The sequence below is a fragment of the Narcine bancroftii genome, unplaced genomic scaffold, assembly GCF_036971445.1.
Source record: "Narcine bancroftii isolate sNarBan1 unplaced genomic scaffold, sNarBan1.hap1 Scaffold_1103, whole genome shotgun sequence".
In the NCBI taxonomy this organism is placed as follows: domain Eukaryota; kingdom Metazoa; phylum Chordata; class Chondrichthyes; order Torpediniformes; family Narcinidae; genus Narcine; species Narcine bancroftii.
The window spans coordinates 107,827-132,319 of NW_027211842.1; the positions used below are offsets into that span (position 1 = coordinate 107,827).

The 24,493-nt window shown below is 45.6% G+C and overlaps 1 long non-coding RNA gene across 1 annotated transcript; it reads right to left on the reverse strand.

Annotated features, from left to right (window-relative positions):
- Window positions 1-13,729: 13,729 nt before the first annotated feature.
- On the reverse strand, window positions 13,730-24,479 carry LOC138750259 (uncharacterized). The gene is made up of 3 exons (XR_011349207.1): window positions 24,125-24,479; window positions 23,542-23,842; window positions 13,730-13,847 (listed from the first exon to the last, which is right to left on the reverse strand). It is a non-coding gene; the product is annotated as an uncharacterized lncRNA (long non-coding RNA).
- Between the last annotated feature and the right edge of the window lie 14 nt (window positions 24,480-24,493).

Here is a 24,493-nt window from a genome sequence, read left to right on the forward strand (position 1 = left end):
CCACCTCTCAGAAGATCTGCCAGTGCTGTTGTCCTCAGAGCAGGCAGCCATGGATCTGCCTCCCTGTCTCCTGCCGCCGACCCATCCACACTGACGTTCTGTTTGGCACAGCCCAGAAATCCTGTGGCACTGATCGGAAAATAGGCTCCTGGGCCCGCCTGGTTGTCTCTTTTCGTATCAGTGCCACAGCTGCCAGCTTGGACATTTGGCTCTCCCTTCCACCACACCCTCTTCTGTCAGTACTTTATCTGTGGTGGGCTGGAGCGCTCCCACCTTACACCGCTGTTTTTCGCACCTCCACCAGCCCGAGCCGTCAGTAAACCAAGCTTTTTCCTGCTGTCCAGCATCAAGGGTGATGAACGGTTTGCCCCAGGCCATGGTGCCAAGCTCTTCTCGGGGGTCATTCAGGTGGGAGGCTGTCACTTTCGGGCAGGACATGATCTGTTCTTGCAAGTGGCTCAGCCCTTCGGGCCCGGCCTCTGTGTGGTCTGCCATGTACCACTTCTTCGGTCCGCTGTGAGTGGCATCCGCAGATTTAACCCATCACATGTTGGGGAGGTGTGGCTGGAGTGTGACTGTCTCTGCTGTCATCTGGTTCTCTGTGGTGAGCAGGCGAGCATCTGACACTCAGATGGGGAGTCGCGTGAGGCAGCTTCCAGGAGGGAATTGAACCAGAAGCTGTGTGGGACTCGGCAACCTTGCCTCTTTCACTCGAGGCTCCACTAGGCCATTTTCTTCATGGCAGAGACAAGTAATTCAAAGGGTGTTCCAGTTTTGAGGGGTTGGGGGGTGCTTGTGTTCAGTGGCAGTGGTGTTCAACAGTGTGTTTTGCCATTTAAGAAGCCATTTGTTGTTCAGGTCATCAATGAAGCGGAGATTTTTTTTTCTGGGCAACATTGTACAGTAGATGGAGGGGCTGGGTGAGATGGGGAATATGTTGGCACCAGTAACCCAAAAGACCCACAAAACTTTGTGCCTCAACTTGTTGGTGGGCACCGCAATGAGGATTTTGCATTGAGCAACCATTGATATTTCTCTGCTGCCTGGATGCTCAGGAAAAGGACTGTTGGACTAGGACCCTGGACCTTTTCCAGGTGGTGCCTCCCTGGTGCCAGTGTCTGGGGTGTTGCTGCTGGTGTCCAAGACATCCTAAAGTGGGCCAGAGGGTGTTGTACATGGAGATACCAATGACATAGGGAGGAAGAGGGACGAGTTCCTGAAAAGTGGGTCCAGGGCGATGGTGAGAGCTGAAAAGAAATAGCACGAAGGGAGTCATGTTGGGATGACTGTCTGGGCCATGCGACAGTGAGAGCAGGAACAGAATGAGGTGGAGGATGAAGGCGTGGCCTGAAGGTGCGGGTTAAGAGCTCCTTGAGGGCATCCTATTTGCCTAGCTCGGGAGGCTGATGTCGGAAGTCGATGAGCCTTGTTTCATGAGATACATTCTCCAATCCAGGAAAGCTCCTCTGTACCCGTTCAAATTTAACCTGAGGAAACTGTGTTCATGGTGGAAATCTCTGCAAACACACAACCGGTGTCCTGATGAGCAAGAACATCATGGAGGAGTAATGGATGTCATCAGCGGTGATCTCTTGGAGGTGGAACTGTTCCTTGGCCTGTTTGAACCCCATGTGTGGCTGCGACATCCAGAACGTTGACAGCTTCAACCAAACCATCTGAAGAGCCACCTGGACCGTGATCTTCATGTCCAACTGAAGGGCTGGGTCCTGCTGAGGTCACCACTGTAGCAGGCGTGCTCCCGCGAAGTCTGGAAAGAATGACATGCACCCAAGTAGTGGAAGTGGAAGATAAGTTGCTTGAACATGCAGCTCCAGCCTTGGGTCGGAAGGCGATCCTCCTGTTGCTCATTGTTTCCCACAATGTGGGTCATCCCCTGGGATGAAGGGCATTGGCCCCAACGAGGTCTGCGCTGTCAGTGTGTTTGTCGGCTCTCTAGTGTAGTGGCTCATGTCTCGGTTAACAGGCCACTCCAACTCGATATGTCAGAAGAATATGGAGCCCATATTTACCAAGGGTGGGTGTGCATATTTACATGAAACCCTGACACTCCCTTTCACCTGAAGGCCTCTGTTAATTCAATGAAACTTTAAAGTAACAGACACTTCTGTTGAGGCGAGAAGGGGAGGGGTTAGGATATTGGGAATTGGGGTGGGGGGTGGTTTGTTTATTCTTTCTTTTATAGATGCCACACATTAGATGAGCATTATTATTAATTGTGTGAATTTGTTGTGGTTTTAAGTTTATAAATATATTTTAAAATGATCGGCAGGACCACGAGTGGCAGATAGGATCATGGGGACTCTCTCCCCCCAACCCACCCACCCAAAATATCAACCGGGTTCATTGTCGTTGTCAACGTCGTCGAGGATCCATTCCACCTGCCCACAGCATTTGGCAGCTCTTCTCATTAGGAAAGAGGTCGAGGAATTTCGGAGCCAGTAGCACCAGGCCCAGAAACAGATTCTTCCTGCGAGCAGTGAGAATGGAGAATGATGGATGACCGGCTCAGACAAAGACTCAATGACTCTGCGATTGATTCAACAGAATTTATTTCTTTTTTGGGAGGGACTGCACGTGTATCATTTGTCTCTCTGTGCGTAGGTCCCGTTGTGTGTTTGCAGAGGTTTCCACCATGAATACAGTTTCCTTGGGTTAAATTTGAATGGGTACAGAGGAGCTTTCCTGTATTGGAGAATGTATCTCATGAAACAAAGTTGACTGAGTTCGGGCTTTTCTCTTTTTAACCCCAAAATTAACTTTATTCTAAAATTATTGACCAAGAGGACAACTGTTCCATGTCTTTTCTCATCCTCGTGTTGCATGCCTATATTCCCTTCACTGCTCATGTTCTCTGTTTAACATCATTCAAGCACTTTGACACCTTGTGGTTACTCCCTGCACTCTGTGGTTGAAGGGGTTCCCCTTAGTCTCCGCCCCTCAAGACCCGGAGGATTAGAGTCCTTCCCCACAGCGCCCTCGTGTTTGCTGCGCCAAGCCTCAGTGCATCTCTCAGCAACCTGGAATAGGCTGGTGGGCAGCGTTCCCTCACCCACATCTCCATGTGGTAAAAGACCAGCAGGTTAACGTCGAACAGTTATGCCCTTCGGACCTCGATGTTGTGCTGACCTATCAATTCCAAGCAAAATAAAAACTAGACCCTTCCTCCTTCATAACCCTCCATTCTTGCAATGGAGGGAGTGCAGAGGCAATTCACCAGGCTGATACCTGGAATGGCAGGAATGACTTATGAGGAAAGATTGCACAAATTGGGATTGTACTCGCTGGAGTTTAGAAGATTGAGAGGGGATCTCATAGAGACATATAAAATTCTGGCAGGACTGGACAGAATGGATGCAGATGGGATGTTTCCAATGGGGGGAAAATCCAGAACCCGGGGCCATGGTTTGAGGACAAGAGGCAAACCATTTAGGACCGAGATGAGGAGGAATTTCTTTACCCAGAGGGTGGTGAATCTGTGGAATTCATTGCCACAGAGGGCAGTAGAGGCAGGTTCATTAAATATATTTAAGAGGGAATTAGATCTATTTCTTCAGTATAAGGGTATTAAAGGTTACAGAGAGAAGGCGGGGACGGGGTACTGAACTTTAAAATCAGCCATGATCTCGTTGAATGGCAGAGCAGGCTCGAAGGGTCGAATGACCTACTCCTGTTCCTATCTTCTATGTTTCCTTCATTCATGTGTCCAAGAAGCCCTTAAATGCCGCTAATATTTCAGCCTGCACCACCATTCCTGGCAAGGCAGTCCTGGCACCCACAACTCTGTGTAAAAACAAGTACCCCTGATATTGCCCCTAAACATTCCTCCCTTTGCTTTGGGCTTCTAGTGTTTGCTTCTCTTATCTGGGTTTCAGGCAGACCAAAGGGCATCTTTCACTGAGATTCTGGTCTTCCAGCAGTTCTGGATGTCTGTCTCTGGATGCTCTGCTCAGGGGACCACCCCACAGTATCTCATCAAGTCCTAGTCTCTGTGTCAGCAGGAATTCCATGCTGACCACTGCCTGATGGCCCTGTGGTCAATAGTGTTTGTCTATGCAACCATTCCCATGAAGGTGATGGGGCAAAGTCCTGCTGACTAGGACATTGTGTGGCATCAGGGCCAGACCAATCTTTCACAACACCTGAGCCAGGTAGAACCTCAGCAAATAGTGGCTTTTCATGCCCTTGCACGTTGTTTCCAAGCACAGCCACACACAATAGCCATGCTGGTTAGGGTTATGCCCCCATTGATTGACGACGTACATGGTCCTCCAGACTCTATCCATTTTGGACCCCCACATGAATAGGAAATGTGTTTTGGGAATTGACAGGGTGGAGGTGTGGGGATGGGCCACACCTGCCTCACGTGCAGCAGTACCAAGAGCTCCTTGCACCTGATGACCAGGTTCTACCGGATTGAGAGAGTTGGGCATCTCTGTGGTTCTCCCTGTCTCCTGGAACTGGGGGTCTCCTTACTGCTCCCCATCTCCTTGAGTTGGTACTTTGTTCTCCACCATCACCACAAGACAACCAAGACCCCTGGATGGAGGGCAGACGTGCAGAGAGATCAGTGAGAATACGGGTAGTTTCAACAGGGTGGGGTCCATCCTGATGCCTGATAACAGGAGGAAACCAACGGGGAAGGAGGATGCAGGGCATTCGATAGCAGGTGGGGCAGGGTGTAGACATGGCAGCTGACTGGAATTGTCAGGGGGATACTGAGACCTGGGAGAGGAGGGGAAGGAGGGTGCAGTTGTGTTCTAACGAGAGAGTGCTGAGGGAGAGGCAACATGGGTGGAACCTCAAGGCAGGGGACCACTCAATTTTTTGCAGGGATGGGCTCTGTAAATAGAATCACAGGTATCCAGCAAAGAGCATCTTTGTTCCCCTGCCATCAGGAAAGAGATATAGAGGAATAAAAGCAGAGCAGCCAGGGAGGGAAATAGCTTCTTCCCACAGGCCATGAGATTGACAAGGCAACATGAGCTGGATGGGAGCTAAGAATGAAAAGGTGGAGAGGAATATGGACTGATTACAACAGCACAGCCAGCAGGAGAGTGGGGCTGAAGGGCCTGTTTCTGTGTTGTCTATCTGGACCAGCCTTTTGAGTTCAGCTTTAAAAGACCAAACCATTTTTAAATTTAATATCAACGGTATAGAATGAATCAAGAGACAAGATGTATGTCCAGCGGCAAGCGTCGAAGGCACTTCCTGAAACGGAGGCTCTGAAACCACAGGGAGGTTCTAGCCGGAATGAGGCCTGGCTTCCTCTGGAAGGAGGAGAGGAGGCAGGGATAATGTGGGGGAAGGGGTGGGGAGGGGAGGGGGTAGGGATGCCTGCCTCCGTTCACCTCCCATTTCCTCTACACTGTACCCCTCCTAATTCCCCTGCCCATTCCCCTCCCCCATCACCTCCCCATTTCCTGTGCCCCGCTCGCCTCCCCCGCTCCCCTCCCCAACCTAACCCTAACAAACCCTAACCTTAACGTTAACACTACCGATACCCTTAAACACTACACCACGTCCCCAACCCTAACTCATATTTCCACCCTGTCCCCTAAACCTATACCTACGCTGTCCCCTAAACCCAGCCCTAATCCTACCCACCTTCCCCAAACCCCAACTCACACCCCACCTCTACCTCCTACTCCTACCCCCTTCCCCTAAACCTAAAACAAGCCCACTTCCCCAAACTCTAAACCTAACCCTAAACCTCGACCTAACCCGAGCCCACATCTCCTAACTCTAAACCTAACTGTACCTCTACCCGTGTGAGGGTAGGTGAAGGGGAAGGTGAGTGGGAGGGGGTTGGAATGGAGGAGAGGTAGGGGAGAAATGGGGGCTGGGGGGGAAGTGGGTGAAAGGATATGGAAGAGGTGGGGAATGGAGTTGGCAGTGTCAGAGGGAGAAGGGGAGGGGTTCAGGCCATCATGATGTTGTCCGTCCTCTGTTCAGCTGGGATGTAGTGTTCTTCTGGATTCGTGTCTTGTCTCTGAGATCGCTCCTTCTCCTGGGAAGAGAAATACGAGTGATAGAGATGCCGTCTCCGAGGCCTGATCACGATGACTTTGGAGGGCCCCAACTCTTCCCCCATCACCCCCCTCCCTACCCCTGCACACTAGGGCCTTTCTCTTCCTCTGCTTCACCTAAGGAAGTGTGTTATGGAGAAAACCACAATCTATATCTGCAGAGCTCAGAGTACCGTGTCTCCATCAGGCAACACCCTGGTTCACCATGACATGGCAGCAAGATGCTGGACAAATCATGGATGGATCAGTTGAGTCCCTTCAGCTGACCCATCTGAACCTACCCCACAACAATATTACTCTTCCCTCCCTCTCACCAGTACCTTCTGTTTTTCTTTTATTCCTGTCCCTATATTAAAATCTTTTTTGTGCCTTTTTTGGATGAGCCTCCAGTACCACCTCTGGCAATGTATTCCAGCCACCCACTACATTCTGTGTGAATAAAATATCCCCCTCACATCTTGTCTAAAGTTCCCTCATCTCACCTTATTTAGACGTCCTCTGGTATTCTCGCCCCAGGAATGCACAAATATTCCAAGTGTGGTCTGACTAGAATTTTATACATCTGCAACATTACATCTCAGTTCTTGAACTCAATTCCCTGACTCCTGAAGGCCAGCACACAATACACCATCTTAAACTCCCTCTCAATTTGCACAGCAACCTTGAGCGATTTATGGCGCAGGATCTAAATATATCTCAGTCCTGCACACTGTTCATAATCCTGCCATTAACCAAGTGCTCTGCCCTCACGTTCTTGTAATCCGCATTCAATAAAGATATTGGTCTATTTGAAACTAAGTTTAATGGGTCTCCAACCTTCTTTGGAATAACTTTTATTCATGCCCTTGAAAATGACTATGGAAATAAACCTGTACCAGTTGCTTGTTTAAGTACATCTGTATTTACAGGATTCAACTCTATCTGTCACTTCTCTGCAAACTGGATGACCTATGACAACCTTCTACACTGTCTACAACATCTCTACCTCTGTGTCATCCCCTGACGTACCCACCCTTCCACTCCCATCATCATTCATAAAAATCACAAAGAGCAGGGGTCCCAGAGCAGATCCCTTTGGAGCGCCACTAGTCATTGTTCCATCTACTACTACCCTCTGTTTTCTGCAGACAAGCCAATTCTGAATCCACACAGCCAAGGCTCCATGGATCCCATGCCTCCTGACGTTCTAAATGAGGCCACTGTGACGACCTTGTCAAGCACCTTACTAAAATCCACGTGCAGCACATACAGACCTTGACCTTCATCTATTTCCTTTGACACCTTCTCGAAATACTCAATTTGACTCGCGATGCAGGATCTGCTCCTCACAAAACTATTCATGAGTTTCCCCAGCATGTTTGTGCATTGCCCTCGGACCCAGCATCTGCAGACTTCCTGGCCAGTCCCTCCCTTACCCCTTCCCAGAGCTTCCGCATCCATTACAACATTAAGCATTGCTGCCCAGTATTGCCCAGTACAGACCTTTGTTAACGTTCTCCACAACCAACTAACCCTTACCCGTACCACACCCATAACTATGGGTGGATTAAATATCCAATTAACTTCTTTCTGAATTAATGCATCAGGAATTTGATGTTGATTCCAATTTTGAATAACTTTTCATAATTCTCGTTCAGCTCCTTTCAATTTAGATCCATTATCAGAACATAATTCTTTTACTTGACCACGTCTAGGAATAAAACACCAAAGAACATTAATAAAAGAGTCTGTATCAAGCAATGACGCTGCTTCAATATGAATTGCTCTAATAGTCAAACAAGTGAAAATAACTCCATATCGTTTTTCAACACTTCGTCCTCACTTTACTTGCAAAGGACCAAAATAATCAATGTCCACGGATGTAAATGGGAATTCATCAGGTGAAACTCTGTCCTGTGGTAAATCTGCCATTTGTTGTTGTCCAGGTTTTCATTCTCTCTGTTAGTCACAAAGAGATGAAACCTCATGATTTCATTATTAATATATTTAAGCACTGATGTTCTATCAGTCCAAAACACAGGATCTGCTAACTCCATCTGTAATTCTCTTCTTAACATAGCGTCCATTTTGCTCACCACAGTAGCAACAGTCAATTCCATTCAAGGTCTTGTGACTGACTTTAATGGAGCCACTCTGGCTTTTCCCATTACAAATCCACCATCTACTCGCACCTGGTTATTTCACAGGACTCAGTAACTGACAGGATCAAAACCATCTTCACTTACATCAGAAAAATGGTGTAACTGAGCAAATGTGGCCACTCCAAAGTCTGTTGACGTCAAAACTTCCAAGTATTTGAAGACGCTCAATCTAATTTTTCCACTCTTGTGTAATGGATTCTGGATTAGTTTCATCCCATCCAAATTTTCTTCTGCACAAAACTGGTATTTGGCCAGGCTGATCATTAGGCTGAATTCGGCCAGTCGGGAGAAGAAGGTGTACAGGTGAGACTTGTGTTGTGCCCAGTCTCTGCTGGCGACAAGAATGTCATCCAGATAAATGAACACGAAATTCAAATCCCTGCGCACCGTATTCATGAGGTGCTGGAAGGTCTGGGCGGTGTTCTTGAGCCTGAAAGGCATGCATAAAAATTCGAACAAGCCAAAGGGGGTGATGATGGCCGTTTTGGGGATGTCCTCGGGGTGCAATGGGATTTGATGATACACGCACACCAGATCGACCTTGGAGAATACTCTCACACCATGCAGATTGGCCATAAAGTCCTGAATGTGAGGGATGGGGTAACGGTCAGGTACTGTCGTGTCATTAAGCCGTCGATAATCTATGCAGGGTCGCCAGCCATCGGAGGCTTTTGGGAAAAGGTGGAGCAGCGAGGCCCAAGGACTGTCGGAGCGACGAATGATCCCCAGTTCCTGCAGATGCGAGAACTCCTCTTTCGCTATCTGGAGCTTATCTGGCGGGTTCAACAGTAATGTACGATAAACTGTATCAGACACTGTTACACCAGGTTCACAGTTGGGAGAATATTTAACGGTGATATACAGTAGACTTTGGTAGATACTGTGACACCAAGTTTTCAGTAGTGAGAAGGTTTAACAGTGATGTACAATAAACTGTGGAATATACTGTGATTCCAAGTTTACAGCGGGGAGAAGGCTGAACTGTGATGTACGATAAATGGTGGCAAAAACAGTGAAAAATGGGTCAACGTGGGGAGAATGTTTAACGGTGATGTACAGTTGACTTTGGCAGATACTATGACACTGTGTTCACAGTCCTGAGAAGGTTAAACAGAGATGTATGGTAGAATAAGGCAGATTCTGTGACTCCAGGTTTACAGTGGTGAGAAGGTTTAAAAATGATGTACAATAAACTGTGGCAGATACTGTGAAACCTGGTTCACAGTGGGGAGGAGGTTAATGGTGATGTACAGGAGACTACGTAGATACATTGATATTGGGCTCAGAGTGGGAAAAAAAAGCTTTATTGGCGATGTATGGGAAACTGAGACAGTTACTGTACACCGGGTTCATAGTGGGGAAAATGTTTAACAGAGTTGTACGATAACCTTTGGCGAATAAAGTGACACCAGCTTCATATTGGGGAGAATTTTTAATGATGATGTACACTAAACAGTGGCAGATACAGTAACACCAGGCTCACATTGAGGAGAAGGTTTACTGGTGATGTACGGGAGACTGGCAGGCTCTGTAACACCGAGTTCACAGTAGTGAGAAGGTATAATAGTGATGTACGATAAACTGTGGCAGATACAGTAAAACTGGACTCACAATGGGGAGAAGGTTTAATGGTGATGTGTGGTAAACTTAGGCTGATACTTTAACACCAAGTTAACAGGGGGAGAAGGTTTAACGTTGATGAACGCTAGATTGAGGCATAAGCTAAGAGACAGCATTCACAGTAATGTGAAGGTTTAACAGTGATTTACTATAAACTGTGTCAGATACTGTGACAAGATGGCGCAGAGGGTAGACGTGTGGTTCCACCCATCCCCAGTTAGACTATTAAATGCTCGATTTTAAAAGTTGTAAAAGTGATTAAAAATACTGTTTATAGGCTTTGGAATTGTGGAGGATCAAAATAGCTACAAATGTGAAAAAATCGAAAACTCAGTTCCAGAAGAAATTACCTTACAAAAGAGTTGAAGAATTGAGGCCGAATTCAAGTTGAAGCAACGGAGTTGTCGACTGGAGTCCCCAAGCCTCAGACGACTCCTGCCCGGCTAAGTATTTCGTCGGCGCCAGCTTAGCGATGAGTTCAGCGGTTTCGACTTGTGCACTCGTGAACACAGGCGTGAGGGCGAGCCAGCTGAATGAGGACAGGCACGTGAGCCTGCAGCATTGCCTGGTGGTCAGGAGAGGTACAGTGTAACATCAGAAGACGCACCTGTGCAGTCGGTGGCCCTACCGGGCATGCACAGTGTGTCGAGGGTCCACAAACCTTTGGAGAAGGTGTGGGATGTGGGGGAGCCTGAGCGACGGTGAACTGACGAGGTCGGCACACTGTGCCAGGTGTCCAGACCTGCAGCAGCTCCAGAAGAGGACCTATTGCTATGGAGGAAGAAGATGCTCAACTTCATTAGAATTTGAAGAACTGGGGACTGTGGCAAAAGAAGGTCAGCCTCAAATGGAGGTGATGGATCCTGGACTGGATTCTGTGTTTCCAATTCTGGAAGGGATTGCTCAGCTCATGGAAGATATGTCAAATATATCAATGCAAATGACTCATCAGATGACTCAAGGATTTTCAGAAATGAAAACTAAAATGAACACTGTGTGTGAAGAAATAACTTTTATGAAGCAAGATATTAATGTAGTTAAGAGTGATGTTACGAGATGGACATGATCAGTGGATACTGTGCAAAATCATTTTAAAAAGATTGAGGAGGCTTTCTTGAATGCAAGAGTCAAGTGGAGCGTAATAGAGAAAAAATGGAAATAGTGGAAGATCCTTTTGTAGATTGGGGGATTCAGAAGAAGGAATTATTGAAGAAGTTTGACTCATTAGAAAACCAAAGTCGTAGAAATAATGTTAAGATAGTAGGTTTTCCAGAAGATATGGAAGGTTCGGATCCAGTGAAGGTTTTGAAGAAATGGATCCCAGAAGTGTAGGGCAGCTAATTTGTTCCAGATGGACTGGAATTAGATCGAGCGAACAGAGAGTTAAGGAAGAAACCGTTTCCAGGCCAATTACCACGAGCAGTTTAGATTCGCTGTTTTAAATATCAAGACAGAGAGATGATCCTCCGATTGGTGGTGCAGAAAACACGGCAAAATCAGGCTCCAATAATGGTTCAAAATAATAGGGTTTTTTTAATGCAGATCTGAGTCAAGAAATTATCAGAAGAGATTGAGAATTTAATTCAGCCTAAGAAGTATTGTGGCGAAAGGGATAAAAATTTGCTTTTCGTTATGCGGCAGTATTGAAAGATTTTTATGGGAATTTTCAATCTCTGTTTTTTGATGATGACCATGATCCTTTAATATTTGCTAATTCATTGTCAGATGTTCGAGGAAATGGGTGATCGTCACCATTGTCACCGAAGAGAAGGGTCAATGGGAATGAAAATGAAAAGATTGGAAAATATGGAAAGAATGGGAAAAAAGTTGAATTGACGCAAAGTCTTCTCGATATTGAAGATCCTGAACAATCAGTGGGACTGGAATCACTGGGTTGAATGTTTTTGTTTCAGGACTTTGTGAAAGTCTGACTGGGGGTGGGTGACACTGAGTCCTTTAGTCACCTGCCACTTGTGGACTTTACCATACCCAGATTTTTAGGGGGCTACTACTTTTGAGTAACTTGTTTTGGGATTGATTTTTCTCTTTTTTTTGGAATTTTTAAAATAGGTGGGATTTGAATACAGCGAGACTTAGAAGGGGTGCATTATTTTATAGTAGGATTCACAATTGTGAGAAGGTTTTACAGTGATATACTATGAACTGTGTCAGATACTGTGACACCAGGTTCACATGAGAATAAGGTTTAATGGTGATGTACGGTATGTTGAGGTAGATAAAGTGATACCAGGTGCACAATGGGGATAATGTTTAACGGTGATGTATGGTAGACTGAGGCAGATACAGTGACACCAGGTTCACATTGGGGAGAAGGTTTAATGGTGATATACGGGAGACTGAGGCAGATACTCTGCCACCAGGTTCACAGCTGGAGAATGATCAACAATGATGTATGGTAGACTGAGACAGTTACTGTGACTCTGGGTTCACAGAAGTGAGAAAGTTGAAAAGTAATGTCCGATAAACTGTGTCAGATACTGTGATACCAGGTTCACATGGGGAGAAGGTTTAACGGTGATCTACGGTATGTTGAAGTAGATAATGTGACACCAGGTGCATAGTGGGGATAAAGTTCAACGATGATGTACGGTAGACTGAGACAGTTACTGTGACACTGGGTTCACAGCAGTGAAAAGGTTTAACAGTAATCTACGATAAACTGTGTCAGATACAGTGACACCCATTCACAGATGTGTAAAGGTTTAACGATGATGTATGGTAGACTGATAAGAGATAATGAGACAATGGGTTCACAACATTAACAAGGTTCAACAGTCATGTACGATAAACTGTGTGAGATACTGCGACACCAGGTTCAGAGTGGGGAGATGTTTTAACGGTAAAGTACAGTAGACTTTGGCATATACTGTGACACTGAGTTCAGGGCAGTAAGAAGGCTTAATGGTCATGTACATTAAACTGAGGGAGATACTTTAACACCAGGTTCACAGGAGGAAAAGGTTTAATGTTTATGAACGGTAGACTGAGGCAGAAAATGTGAGATGGATTCCACAGGAGTAAGAAGGTTTAACAGTGATTGACTTAAAACTGTGTCAGATACTGTGACATCATGTTCACATTGGGGAGAATGTTTAACAGTGATGTACGGTAAATTGAGATGGATACCGTGACACCGGGTGCACAGTGGGGAAGAGGTTTATCAGTGATATACGATAGACTGAGATCAATACTGTGACACCAAGTTCACAATAGTGAGAAGGTTTAACGGTGATGTACGGTAGACTGAGGCAGATACTGTGACACCAGGTTTACGGGGAGAATGTTTAATGGTGATATACTGTAAATTGAGATATATACCGTGACACCAGGTTCACAGTGGGGAGAAGGTTTAACGGTGATGGACTGTAGACTGAGGACGATTCTATTACACCAGGTTCACAGGGGGGAGAAGGTTTAACGGTGATATACTGTAAATTCAGATATATACCGTGACACCAGGTTCACAGTGGGGAGAAGGTTTAACGGTGATGGACGGTAGACTGAGGCAGATTCTATTACACCAGGTTCACAGGGGGGAGAAAGTTTAACAGTGATGTACGATAGACTGAGGCAGAAACTTTGAGACAGGATTCACATTCGTGAGAAGGTTTAACATTGATGTACGATTAACAGTGTCAGATACTTTGACATCAGGTTCATATTGGGGAGAAGGTTTAACGGTGATGTACAGTAGAGAGAGGCAGATACTGTTATACCAGGCTCATTGATTTGTTCATTTATCGTAATTATAAACATTAACTTCCAAACATTCCATAAACTTCAATTCTAATCAGATTTTGTTCATTTAAATAGGTCACCACTAAAAGCCCAAATCGTTTGGTCTCTTAAGTAGACTGCACAAAATGAAATTCTTTACCTGGGTTTGGTTCAACGGCACTTCAGTCTGCTTCATTATTTTTTCAGCCCCTCGTTTTGTGTTTAATGCTTTGCCCACCCGATTCGCCAAATGGGCATCCAACTCTGTCTTCTCAGCTTGACCCAACGTCTCCTCTGTAAACTTAAGCAAACCAAGGAGACCAAAGTTAAAATTTTCACATTGGCATTTTCAAACACAAAAATGACGCTGTGAGTTGCAATTTCACATCAAAATCCCACTTGCTAAACTTGCAAGCAACTGAATTGCATCGAACAGCTGGAAAATTGCAAGAGAACTGCTTGGTTAAAGCAAAAATTCCACCCAGTCACCCCATTAAATGCCTCCAAGTTAACAACAGATAGCAACCTGAAAGTTAAATACAAAGATCTGTATCAGGAATATTAACAGGCTTTAAAAAAAAATCATTTCCACTATTGAAAGAAAACTCCTCAGGGAACACCAGGCTCTTGTTGAACAATTCCTGTTGTATTCCTCAAAATAGTTTGAATCTTGATTTCAAGCAGAGTCATTTGGTGAGATTGTTGGTCCAGAACAAACCCTGCCCACACACTCCCTTAAATACCTGCAAAGTCGTGGCTCAGCTCTGCTCCATGCTAAAGCTATCAAGCTTTTCTGAAGAGATAACAGACTTCAGATGCTGGTACGTTGAATCACAAAAACATTAATTCTTCCCTGAACAACAAACCTCTATCTGAAAACCAACAAGAACCTTCCCGAGTGGTAAATATCAACAAGACATAATATCATGTAACCGTACATGTCTTTGACTGTACTAGTTGGAGTACAGAAGGATAAGGGGGACCTCAGAGGCATTTAAAATGCTGGAAGGCCTGGACAGAGTACATATGGCAAAGATGTTTCCATTGGTAGGGGATTCTAGGACAGGAGAGCATAATTTCTGGATAAAAGGGTGTCAATTTAAAATAAATGTGGAAAAATTGATTTTGTCAATGGGTCGTGAAACCCATGTGAGGTCATTGGATGTATTTAAGGCAGAGATTAACAGGTATTTGATATGTCAAAGAATTAAGGGTAACGGGGAGAGAGCTGGGCAGTGGGGCTGAGTGGAAGAATGGTGGAACAGACTCAACGGGCCTACTTCTGCTCCTATATCTTGTGATCTATATCCTGCTGGAGACCTAGACAACCCTCCTCTTGCATTCCATTCTTAGAAAACAGTCTGCATCGTGGTTTTATGTCACATGAACCCATTTCCGATTGAATCCCATGTTACAAATAACCCAATGGAAATTCTGCATTGAGAGGACTGCAGCTTCCTCATTTTAAAAATTGTTATGGAGCAGCTCAAATGAGATTTCTTGCTTCTTTATTTGAAAGGGTTAAAATAGAATCAAATAAAATAGGAGAGGGAAAAGCAGAAGAATTTATGTACAACTGGGAATCAAAATTAATGGTTGGTGATAAAGATACACAATTGTTGAAACATTTGATTAATATATGGAATAAAATAAATGATGTAATTGGTGTAAGTGGATGTACATCACCCAGAATTGCTTTGATTCAAAATCCTCATTTCTTTTTCAAAGGATCATCAATTTCTGGATAGCGGGTTTCGTAAGGGAATTATAAATGTTGAAGATTGTTATGAAAGGGGTCAATTAATGTCATTTGAGCAACTGAGAAATAAATATCGTATACTCATCGCAAGTTTTTTTGCTATTTCCAACTTAGAGCATATTTGAAGGATAAGTTAGGACCAACCATGTTGTACTGAAATAGAAATTCTTTATAAGAGGAATTGTTAAAAAAAAATATTTGATGATGTCATCTTTATTACAAGTAGGAACTTTTAAATGAGGAGTTCATAAGTTGAGACAAAGGTGGGAAATGGATCTGAATAATTTAATTGATTGGCAAATATGGGGACATCCGTATAAGGATCTCAATGCAAGACATAAATTAGTTCAGTATAATTGTTTTTACATCAGTCATGTCAGCAGATGTCAGCAAGGATTTTATCTGAAAGCTGCACCTCGAGTCAGGTGATTCAGGCTATTGGATTTGAAAAGCTCCTCAGGAAGCTGATTTCCAATAGAGATCACATGATCCAGGGGAGTTGCATTAATTCACTTCAACTCAGCAGTCTGGAACTATTGATCAGAGTTCCACACTGCAGCAGTGAGGAAGGAATTCACAACTAGTTTTTTTTCCACAGTTACTTCTTTCACCAGTGAAATTGAATAGAATAAAATCAGAATTATCAGATCAATGTTTTAGGTGTGGTGAAGATGTTGCAACTTTCTTGCATTCAACTTATCTTTGTCCTAATGCAAGATCTTTTTGGGGAGAATTACAATATTAATGGAACAAGTTATAGGAGATATTTTTCCGCAGAATCTGACCTTATTTTTATTCGGAAATATTGAAGGAACAAGGTTCATCAGTGATGTACGATATACTGTGGCAGATACTGTAACACTGGGTTCACAGCAATGAGAAAGGTTAACAGTGATGTACAACAAACAACAGCAGATGCTGTGGCATCAAGTCAACAATGGGGAAAAGGTTTAATGGTGATGTACGATATAATATGGCAAATACAGTGTCACTGGATTAACAGTTGAGAGATAGATCAACGGTGATGTACGGTAGACTGAGCCAGATACTGTGACACCAGTTACACAGTGGGGAGAAAGTTTAACAGTGATATACAGTAGACAGAGGCAGGTACTGTGACACCGAGTTCACAGTAGTGAGAAGGTTTAAGAGTGATGTACAATAAACTGTGGCAGATACTGTGACAACAGGTTCACAGTGGGGAAGAAGTTTAACGATGATTCACGTCACACTGTTGCATATTCAGTGACACTGTGTTCACAGTGTGGAGAACGTTTAATGGTGATGTACGGTAGACTGGGACAGAAACTGTGACACTGGGTTCAGAGCAGTTAAAAGGTTTAACAGTGATGTATATACAGGATCACAGTGAGGTGTAGGTATAATGGGGATAGAAACATAGAAACATAGAAGATAGGAGCAGGAGTAGGTCATTCGACCCTTCGAGCCTGCTCCGCCATTCAACGAGATCATGGCTGATCTTAAAGTTCTGTACCCCGTCCCCGCTTTCTCTCCGTAACCTTTAATACCCTTATACTGAAGAAATATATCTAATTCCCTCTTAAATATATTTAATGAACCTGCCTCTACTGCCCTCTGTGGCAATGAATTCTACAGATTCACCACCATCTGGGTAAAGAAATTCCTCCACATCTCGGTCCTAAATGGTTTGCCTATTATCCTCAAACCATGGCCCCGGGTTCTGGATTTTCCCATCCTTGGAAACATCCCATCTGCATCCATTCTGTCCAGTCCTGCCAGAATTTTATATGTCTCTATGAGATCCCCTCTCAATCTTCTAAACTCCAGCGAGTACAATCCCAATTTGTGCAATCTTTCCTCATAAGTCATTCCTGCCATTCCAGGAATCAGCCTGGTGAATCGCCTCTGCACTCCCTCCATTGCAAGAACATCCTTCTTTAGATAAGGTGACCAAAACTGCACACATTACTCCAGGTGGGGTATCACCAAGGCCCTGTACAGCTGCAGTAAGGTATCCTTGTTCCTGTACTCAAACCCTCTTTATATGAAGGCCACATACCATTTGCCTTTTTAACCGCCTGCTGTACCTGCATGCTCGCCTTCAGAGACTGGTGTACAAGTACCCCTAGGTCTCTCTGCACTTCCCCATCTCTTAATCTATTGCCATTCAAATAGTAATCTGTCCTCCGGTTTGTATTACCAAAGTGGATAACCTCACATTTATCCACATTATAGTGCATTTGCCATGTATCTGCCCAGTCCCTCAATTTATCCAAATCACACTGGAGCTTCCTGACCCCCTCTTCCGTGCACACAACCCCTCCTAGCTTAGTGTCATCTGCAAATTTGGAGATATTAAAACCAATCCCCTCATCCAGATCATTAATGTAAATTGTGAACAGCTGGGGTCCCAGTACAGATCCCTGTGGCACCCCACTGGTCACCGCCTGCCACTCAGAAAACAAGCCATTTATCCCAACTCTCTGTCTTCTACCTGCCAGCCAGTTCTCAATCCACATCAATACTTTGCCCCCAATCCCATGAGCCTTGATTTTGGAAGCCAGTCGTTTATGCGGGACCTTATTGAAGGCCTTTTGGAAGTCCAGGTACACCACATCCACTGGCTCTCCCCCATCTATTTTACCTGTCACCATCTCAAGAATTCCAATAGATTTGTCAAACACGATTTACCTTTTGTAAATCCATGTTGACTCTGTCCGATCCCTTCTCTGCTAGTCATATGCTCCGCTATTACCTCCTTAATAATGGATTCCATAATTTTGCTCACTACTGAAGTAAGGCTCTACGGCCTATAATTCCCTGCTTTTTCTCTACCCCCCTTTTTAAATAGTGGGGTAACATTAGCTACCCTCCAATCCATGGGCACTGATCCTGAGTCTATTGAGTTCTGGAAAATAATTCTTAAAGCATCTGCTATCTGAATGGCCACTTCCTTAAGTACCCTAGGATGTAGATTTTCAGGCCCTTGGGATTTATCTGCGTTCAATCCCATAAATTTCTCAAGACCATGTCCTTAGAGATACTGATTTCTTTCAGTTCCTCCCTTGCATTAGTCTCTATTTTTCCCAACATCCTTGGGAGGTTATTTGTATCCTCTCTTTTGAAAACAGAATGATTTCTAGAATTGATTATTTTTTAATTTCAGCACATTTGCAGGATAGGGTTACATCTGTGGATTATAAGGCAAGACTGGTTTCGGACCATTCATTATTATTATTAAAATATCAGAGTTGACAGGATGTTCAGAGAGCTCCAAGATGGAGATTCAATACTATGTTACTGCAAAAAACGGAATTTATTAGTTATTTAAAACAACAAATTGAGGTTTTTATTAGTAATAATACTAATTCTGTTTCTAGTCAATTTGTTTTATGGGATGCAATGAAAGCTTTTTTACGAGGTCAAATTATTAGTTATGCTTCTAAAGTAAAGAAAGAGAGAATTAAAGAGATTGAAGATTTAGAGAAAAAGATAACTGTTACTGAAAAAGAATTTTTAAAAAAATGCTACTGAAACGCAAAAGAATCAGTTAACTAATTTAAAATTTAAATATAATGAATTACAAACTTATCGGTTTGAATGTTTAATGAACCGAACTAAACATAAATTTTATGAATGGGGTGAGAAATCTTATAAAGTTCTGTCATGGCAGTTAAAAAAGGAACAATTATGTAGAATTATACCAGTATTTAGAAAGAAATCGGGTATTAATTTTAGTCAAAAGGAAATTAATGAGGAATTTTGTAATTTTTATTAAAAATTATGTACTTCAGAATGTAAAGATGTAACTGAGGATGCTATAGATTCTTTTTTGAAAAATATTAAATTGCCACAATTGAATCAAGAAGATAGACAGGAGTTAGATAAATCCTTTACAGAAAAGGAAATAGAAACGGCCATAAGAGATATGCCAAATGGAAAGGCACCTGGTGAAGATGGGTTTTCTATAGAGTTTTATAAAACTTTTTATGCTGATATATTTCCTATATATAAGGATGTTTTACAACAAATTTATGACACTTTTCGATTACCCAAGTCTTGTTCCAATGCAATAATTACAGTTATACCAAAAAAAGATAAAGTTCCTTTACAGGTTTCTTCTTAGTTTTGCCAGGGTGGGGTCCATACAGGAGCCTGATAACAGCAGGGAACCCGTGGAAGGGGATGGAGGGCATTCGATTGTGCACCAGCAGGACACTGCTGAGGGTACGGATTCCCTCGGGCTCTCGAGGGTAGAAGGCGCTGGTTATTCCAATGGTTTAGGTGAGGCAGGGTCCAAATTAGAGCTGGCGCAGGTCATCAAGGGTCGACAGAACAGGTGCCTGGAACTGTCATGAGGATACTAAGGGCTGGTAGAGGTAGGTAAGGAGGGGGTAGTTGTGTTCCGACGAGGGATTGCTGAGTGAGAGGCCACATGGATGGGACTTTGAGACAAGGGGCCTCTGACTGTCCAGGGATGGGGCCTGTAATTAGACCCGCAGACATCCAGCACACAGCATCTTTGACCCACTACCATCAGGAAGGAGATATGGAGGAACAAAATCAGGCTGACAGGCAGGGAAATAATTTCTTCCCACAGGCCGTGAGATTGACAAAGCAATGCGAGTTGAATGGGTCCGTGGAATGAAAAGGTTGAGAGGGATATGGACTGTTTGCAAGCAGCTTGGCCATCAGAAAAGATGGGCTGAAAGGACTGTTTCGGAGTTGTCTATCTGGACCAGTCTTTTGAATTGAATATTTAAAAAATTCATGACAGGCTGGACTATCATTTTAGATGGTGATTTTAGATTGACACATGCAGCCCGGAAACAGGCCTTTTCAGCCTATGAGCCACAACCACTCAATTACACCAATGACCTACAACCCCCGGAACATTTTAAATGGTGGAAGGACCAGGAGCAACTGGTGGAAATGCACGCAGACACAGGAAGAATGTAGAACTCCCCAGAGACAGTGTCAAATTTGAACCCGGCTTGCTGCCCCTTTAACAGCGTTGTTCTAACCGCGACGCTAACCTTGCCACACTCAATGATTCCCAGGATTCTTCCTCCTACTTTCCATGAGCTGTGATTGCTACCAAATCCAGGGCCCTTGTTTCCCTGAGGCTCTGACCCCTCCCCAGTGACTCTGTCCCCAATGCCTCTCATTGGCCGGATGATCATCACTCTCTTTCCTGGCTCTCACCCAAACTTTTTCACCCCAATTCCACCACCTACAACTCCCTTGTCATGTTCCACCCATTTACCCATAGGACCAAGTGTAACGAGGTGGGGGCAGGTCCAGGCTGTAGTCACATAGCTTGTCGAAGGACAAGTGAGAGCAGAAGTCCTGAGGCAAGAGGTGGAGAGCAGTGTGTACTGTGGCAGCCAGCTGTACAGGGGCACAGTCTCCAGGGTGTGGGGAGAGAGAGAGGACTCGCTCAGATGGGACAGATGTCCCAGTGCAAAGGTTTAGGGAACTCCCCAGCTCGGTGAAGGACTGGGATGCTGCCACTGGCAAGGAGATTGGACCTCTGCCCTCTCCATATCTCCACCGTCTTGGGGTCTTAGGAGTAGCACAGGTTCTAAGGCCTGTCGGTGGGGGAAGGGGAGGTGCAGAAACTGAGGTGAGGCAGTTCTGATGCGTGATCGATTTGAGATGGGCCAAGTGAGAGTATCGGTTCAGTGGGAGGACAGACATGATGGGGAATGGGCCTTTGGGACAGGCCCAGGGGAGGGCTGGGGCTTCAGGATGAGTCTTGTGGGGAGGCGGGGGCTTTGGGGACCAGCCAGTGAAGGACAATGGCTTTGGGAATGGACCTGGCGGGGGTCAGGGGCTTTGGGGAGGGAAAAGTGGGGAATAGGGTTTGTGGGAGGACCTGTTGGACAAAAGAATTAGTGACAGACCGAGTTGGGAATGGTATTATGGACGGACTCAGAGGGAGATTGGATTTTGTTTGGACCCGGTGGTGATGCGATTGGTAACGGATCCAATGGGGGATGGTATTGGGGACTGATCCGGCGGTGGACGGTATTGGGGTTGGACCCAGTGGGGGAAGAGATTAGGGATGGATGCAGCGGGGGAATGGATTGGGGATGGACTTGTCGGGTGACGGGATTTTGGATGGACCCAGCGGGGACAGGATTGGGGATGGACCCGGCAGGGAACGGTATTTGGGACAGATCCGGCAGGGGACGGTATTGGGGTTGGACCCAGTGCAGACGTGATTGGGGATGCTCCCGGCGAGGGATAATATTGAGGATCGACCTGGTGGAGAGTTTTGGAGATGGACCCGGTGGGGAATGGACCCGGCAGGGGACTGCATTGACTCCGTCTTCAATGCCTGACACAATCTTTACCAGATGATCACAGCCGGCTGATCACCGCTCCCTTTCCCAGGTTTCACCCAAACTTTCTTACCCCAATTCCATGACCTACAACCCCCTCGTCATGTCCCACCCACTCACCCACAGGGCCAAGGGTAATGAGGAGGGGGAAGCTCCTGGCTGTAGTCACACAGCTCATTGAAGGACAAGTGGGAGCAGGAGTCCTGGGACAAGAGTTGAAGGGCAGTGTGTACTGTAGCAGCCAACTGAATTGGGCCACATTCTCCAGGGTGGGGGGAGAGAGAGGCCTGGCTCAGATGGGTCAATTGACCCAGTGCCAAGGGTCAGGGGATTCCCCAATTTGGTGAAGGTATGGAATGTTGCCACCAGGAAGGAGATGGATCACTGCCCTCCCCACATCTCCACTGTCTGGGTGTCCCAGGAGCAGCTCTGATTCCAAGGCCTGTGGGTGGGGAAGGGGGAGGTTCAAGAACTGGGGTGGGGTAGTTGTGATGGGTGATCGATTGGAGAGGGTCCCAGTGAGGGAACCGGTCTGGTGGGAGGACAGACCTGATGGCGATGGGCCTTTGGTTGCAGATCAATTGGGGTGGGGGTGCGGGGACGGGCTGGGCATGTTGAGGGACAGTGGCTTGTTTAAGGCCTTGGTGGGAGACAGGAGCTCTGGGGACAGTCCAAGCAATGGGCGGAGCATTGGGGACAGGCCCAGTGGGGGACAGAGGCTTTGGGGACGGGACTGGTGGGGGATAGGGACTTTATTGACAGGATCGGGGGTGAACAGGGTTTTGGGGACGATCTCAGCAGGGGAGGGGTTTGGGGATGGGCCTGGTGGGTGACAGGGGACAGTATTGAGGATGGACCCAGAGGACGGAGACCACCCCTGGATCTCCGGTTCACCATCGGGTCACTCATCTTGGCCCACGGACCTGCTTTGATCTGCGGGAACCTGAATTCGATGCAGTTGAGGTTCATCTCCCAGATATGCTCCTCGGCTGAGAAACCACCTTCACCTCTGGCTCGGGGTGGGGGCAGCAGGAGGGTGACAAGGGGAGGGGATACAGTGTATGCCTACCAGGTCAGGGACATAGGATGAGCCCAAGAACTGGGGTGGTGGTGAAGGCTGAAACCTTCGGGGCATTTAAGAGTCTCTGAGTCACATGGATGAAAGAAGAATGGAGGGTTATGAGGGAGGAAGGGGTTAGTTATTTTTATTTTGGTTGGAATACATCGGTCGGCACAACATCGAGGGCCGAAATGCTTGTACTGTGCTCTCGTGTTCTACGTTAAACCTGTCAGTCTTTCAGCAAGCGGAGATGTTGGGGAGGGAACGCTGCCAACTGGCACATTCCAGGCTGCAGGAGTACATGCTGAGGGATGGATGGAGGCTTGGCACAGCCAAAACGAAGGCACTATGGGGATGGATCATAACCCTCTCATTACCGGGCATTGAGAGGCTGAGACCAAGGGGAACTCCTCCAACAGCAGAGGGGAGCTGTAACCACACGGTATCTGAGTGGTGGCAATGAAGGTAAAGAGAGACGTATGCAGCAATGTGCAGTGAAGGGAATATCTGGATACAACAGGAGGAGGAGAAAAGACTTGGAACGGTCTTCCTCTTTGGAAATAATTTGTGAATAAAGTCAATTTCGCTGAGTGGTGGGGGGTGGGTGGTGGTAGTGGGATGAGAAAAGCCCTACTCAGTCAACTTTACTTCATGAGATACTTTCTCCGATCCAGGAAATCTCTTCTGCATCCACTCCAAAGTACAACCTCAAATTTATTACCCTTGGATAGCACAAGTACGACCTGATAAAACAGAGTTCTTGGGGTAAACACACGCAAACACAGAACCAAGCCCTCACACAACAGACAAATAATACATGTGGAGCATGTCCAGAAAAATAACTCACTATTGTTGAATATATAGCAGAGTGGAGGAGTATTTGTATGAGCAGCTCATCAATTGTTCCACGTTCTCCCTGTTTGGAGGAAGCAGCTGTTCCTGGGCCTCGTGGTACCGGCTCTAAAATTCCTGGATCTCTTTCCCAACAGGAATAGCTGGATGATGCTGTTGGCCGGGTGAAGGGGTCCTCGATGATTTTGTCAATGATCGTAGTGGATCACATTGATATTTGGGGTGGTGGGGGGGTGGGGGGCAGGAGGGTGTCCCCAGTGTTGCTCTAGGCCTCTTTAGGTCCAGTGGAATGACCTCTGATCATTTAAAAAATAATTTATAAATCCACAAAGAATTCACACAATTAATAATAATACAAATCAAATATAAATACATGTTAAAAGAAAGAATAAAGAAATCCCCCCCCCCATAAACCACCCCATCCCCCCTCTATCCCCGTGCTAAAAGAAAAAGGAAGAAAAATGAGGACAAGGGACCCCCCCAAACAGGAGCGCTGATTACTTTAATGTTCCTTTTCATAAACTGAGGCCTTAAGGAGAAAGGGAATGTCAGAGTTTCATTTAAATATTCACACCCACCCTTTGTAAATATGTGCTCCACATTCGTCCACAATATATGGTTGTTGCGGTTCACAAACACGGTAACTGAGCAGATCCCTCGAGAACCAACAACCTTCATCCCAGGTGACATCCTGCACGGCGGGAAGCAATGAGCAATGGCAGGAACACCCACCAATCCGAGGCTGGCTCTGCCATCTCAAAAGACCTGTCCTCAGCAGTGGGAGAGTATATAAGCAGAGCTGCCAGTTCAACAAACCAGTCTTCGACTTCAACTTCTTGGGTGTGTATCGTTCATTCCACACTTCACGGTAAGTGTGCTGGATATTGGTGCGAAGCAAGAGACTTTCACCATCGACCACCTCAAGCCAGCAAATTGGTCTCCACTCA